Raw genomic sequence first — 4676 nt, forward strand, 5'->3', positions numbered from 1 at the left:
AGTTACTGATCACCTCCAGTACAGCTGGTCTGGTTTGATTTCAGGTATGTGAAATACCATCCAAACTGTTTAATTTTGCAGGAAGGATCTGAAATCTATGTTAGTCCTAGAGAGATGTCCCCAAAGTTATTTCATAGATTAATAAACAAACAAAAATAAAGGGTAATGATAGTTTGTAGTTGCATACGTATGCCGGTATAAATGAGCATAGCTTTACTGAAGTCAATAGAACTACAAGATTGCTTATGTCCATTATTTTACATATAGGTAAAGAGAGGCACAGAAACACTAACCCTAGATTTACCTACTACCAGGTGGGAAGTCGCTCAGAACACAGCTCAGTTTTAAGTCCCAATTCGGCATATTAACATCAGGCTATCCTGACTCCTTGTGTCAATAAACACTTTTCTTACAAAAGGTATGAAAGTTAAAGGATTATAATATGACAGTCTCACTAAGATGGAGATTTACTACATTAGAAAATGCATTAGAAAGGCGCTTACAACAATTATTTGAAAAAACATCTATTTAGCCAATTCAGAATAAATGTATTTTTAACTTTTATTGGTAGGGGATCATGGAGGAATGTTTCCTCAGAGGCCTATTGTTTCCATACAGTTTTAAACATGCTTATAGATCTATTACTATTATGCAGCATAATATGAAATGCAAAATAATATGAAATACAATACTGTACCTAATTGCAGTGCAGAATTTTTCTACATTTATTTTGGAGACTAAATTGTTACATAGAATAGAGATTAACATTTCTGTTCTTTATTACTCTAATTTATGACATTCATAACAGGTTCATTCCATTAGTTCTATTGTTACAGGCCTTGCATTTCCTTCAACCATGGCACATTCTACCAGGGGTAAATTGCTCTAGCCAGCCCACGCCCGACACTCCATACTATTAAATCTCTCTCCTCCACTCGGCGCATTGTCTTGCCAGTTATATACTTAAATACAGATGCCACTGTGTAACCCCCCAAATCTTTAATGTTACACGCCTGTGAAAAGGTCCTTTGAATTGATTGAAAAAAGAGCATGGAGCTTGGTTTATCAGTTGGAAAATGCCAATTTGTCAAAACCTTCTTCTGAGATGGATAGATTTTGATGAGACTTGTGTTTAGAAGGTTTGGGCTAAATAATAATTCCCTACAAAGTAAGTGTGGGAGAGATTAAGAGAAAAGAGCATGAAAAATGAGATAAAGAGGAAGAGACCTGCAGTCTATTTGCCAAGAACCTGGTGGTTGAGGCATGCCAGCTATTTGCTGTTATATGGGAGACCCAAATCAGGCCTCCACTTCAAATTAGACTAGACTTTTGAATATCTGTCACCCACCTGGGTTGGTGTCCTTCTGGGTGTTTTCATGGAAAATATTGATATGGGCCAAAACCTTGATAATCTGCATAAAACTGAATTCTTGTTTTCTGATTAGATATACTTACAGCGCACCTCCTCTGGCTACTCTGGAGAGGAAATATTTTGGCTTTATGTTTTAAAGGAGGTTTAGTTCCATTGCCTGAATACACAGTTAAGTTGCTTTGTAATTTTACTTTTGTAGCATGCAGCAGGGTAAAGGACCCCCTTTTATTACTGTTTTAGATTTTTTAGAAATCTAAAAAATAATAGTACTAATATGTAGCAAGCAATGAGGAACAAAACACTTTGGAGCTAGTGGGAGGATGTTCTCTGAGAGGTGTCATTGATTTTGGAGCCTACTTCCTTTCTCCTATATTCATCAGTCCACTAGAGTCCAGATCTGTTAGTCTTTTTGACATGCTACAAACCCCATTTTTCCCTGAAGGTTTTAGAGTGTTTGAGGTTTATTTTTCTTATGTTAGCTAGTGGATATTTGTGTGTTAAGGTTCAATAAACACTGCTTTCTTCTGTAGTTTGTTCTAACCAGTAGAATGACATTCTATAAAGTTTCTGTTATTGGGTTTTTTAAAATCCATTTAATGTCAGTCTACCATGTTTATTCCTAGATGTCTAAGGCTTGCAGTGAGTAGGCACATTTTTTTGATTTGCTATTGGGTTTCTAGCTGTCTGGCTTCCCCAATATAGTGGAAGCCCCTAAACCACTATTACATTGATTACACAGGGAGAGATGTAAAATGGGAAAATGGGAAACAGCAACAGCAGCAGAGAAGAGAAGAGATGAAAAAAATAAGGTAACCTGCTAAATGTTTGAGATGTCTGTAAACACAATCCAGGATTATTATTATTATGAGGAATAAATAAAGACTTGAAGTCTTAGCACCCAATTGAAACTATATTTTAATCAGCATTACAGTGGGATATGTTGCAGAATATTGATACAGAAGGGTATAGCTTGTTTATGTAACCCAGGCAGTACTCCAGAAGTACCCCCTCTCCAATTGAAGGTATCAAAGTAGATGCACAAGTGCTGTGGGAGGTGTAGGTACTCTCCTCCTGCTGCAGAGCAGAGCCAGACCACCAATGGGGCCTTAACCATATACCTTTTAATGACAGAACAGTACTGGGAACATAACAGGCATAAACCAGGGTTATAGGGAACACTACAATGCCCCGAGGGGGCAGGATTCAACAAAGATTAGACACTTACAATTATTGACAAAAGACAGGGTTAACAAAATTTAAAACACAAACAGCAGAACAAACAATACTGGTTGGTGAAATATAAAAAGCACAAAATACAAAATGTGAAATAACAAGGAATATAGGGCCTAGGTACCTGGAGTGGGGAAAAAGAGGGAAAATACAATGACCCCTTTTCACTGCAACAAGAATTTGTCCCTATTACTTCACTCATCCCACCTGGGACTTAAACTGCAATTTTTCCACATAGTAGGTAGAAACGCTACCACACAACCACCAGTACTACTTCAAGTTGCTAGGGGTCTTGGCCTTCCTGGAGCCCCAGCTTCATGTTGAGCTGCCTGGCCTCTGATTGGAGGAGCTGGAAGCAGAGCTGGGAACCTCTCAGGTCACTGCTCAGATCCTTGCTGGAGCTGGGGAACTTCTTCTGCTGGCCGCACCCTCTCGTAGGGGATCCTGGAGCCCAGCGGGGAGTCTCTCCTGCCAGCCGCACGCCGTGCTGCCGAGGGTCCAACTGCTGCCTGCAGGTCCCACTCCTTCAGGGTCTTCTGGGGTAACTGCTTCCGCCCTGCTGGCCCAGCTCTTGCCAGTGCTTTGAAGCTCCTTCTTTGTGGTCCCTTTCTGGTCTCAGGGGGATGAGTCTCTGGGGCCTGATTAGTGAGTAAAGGGAATCCCAAGTTCTCCAATCATCTTTTACCCCTTCAAAACCCCTGGGCTAAGTCACTGCCAGCCAGCCCATCACATTTAAAAAACACAGGCAGGAAAAAAGGAGGAGAGTATTGTTTTGTACATAAAGGGCATTTATAGCTATTCTAAAATCCAGGAACAGACGAAAGGCAGGGTTCTTGAATGTCTCTGGGTGAAGATAAAAAGGAGATAAAGTCTGTCGGTGAAATGTCATGTCAAGGATGTAGTCTAGACCATCAAACCAGGAGGAGGAGGTGAATAAGGCTTTTTTAAGAAACCACTTAAGGAAAGGAACTGATGGTAACAGGAGAATCTAACTTCCCAGGTATCAGTTTGGAAAATAATATAGCTGGATATACACTGTTGAGAAAGTTCTTGAAATGTATTGAGGACAACTTTTTTTTTCAGAAGCTGATTGAAGTTACTAGAGGGGTGGTCATTTTAGATTTGACTCTTGACTAATAGGGTGGAACTAGCTGAGAATCTAAAGGTAGAAGGCAAACAGAGTGAAAGAGACTACAAAAGTTTCTGAGTCTAAGGGAGAAGTGACAGCATCAGAATAATGACAATGGACTTCTAAAAAGCAGACCTCAGGAATGTCAGTGAACTTGTTCCTATGCCCTCTGGGTAGCAATTCTAAGGGGGAAACTTATGCAGGAGAACTGGTAGTTAAAGGAGGCAAAATTAAAGACATAACAAACAGAAAGCCGAGGAGTAAAGAGACCAAGATGGCTGTATGAGAAGGTCTCATATGATCTGAACAGCAAAAACGTAAACATAGAAAAAAGGGAAACAAGGTTATATTGCTAAGAATAACATCAAAAAGACTAAGGCATAAAATGAGTAACACCTAGAAAGAGGCTATAAAAGGTATAATAAGAGCTTCTATTGATATGTCTGAAATAGAAAGATGAACAAAAATATACATTTATTATGTAATGAAACAGGAATTCAATTAATGTATGACAGGACAATATTAATATAGTATGACAAGGCCAAAATGGTTAAATATGCTTAACACAATTAAATTTAAGAACAGGAATGGAAAGCAGAACACAAGCCAGAAAAGCAAGGTAACAAATTAGCAGGCACATCTCCACATGCCCCTACAGCACTGTTGTTACTGCATCATCATTTAGTACTTCCTTTTGGCTCCAAAAGGAAGTACTAAATGATGGCGCACTAACAACTCATACTTCACTGTCTGTGCAGTTATTTTTCGCCACTACGTCACCGTAGTAATGTGCTATACTGAGGGGGTGCATCACTATGGCAACATAGCAGTGACGTCATGGTCTTTGCCCACCGATGCTATGTCGCTGTAGCACATTGTTATGGCGACCTAGTATCACATGTAGATGTCCCCAGTAGGTATTTGGGTAAGATGGATGTAGTCAAG

This window comes from Gavialis gangeticus, unplaced genomic scaffold, assembly GCF_001723915.1.
Source record: "Gavialis gangeticus isolate Ggan-Ray unplaced genomic scaffold, GavGan_comp1, whole genome shotgun sequence".
Lineage (NCBI taxonomy): Eukaryota > Metazoa > Chordata > Crocodylia > Gavialidae > Gavialis > Gavialis gangeticus.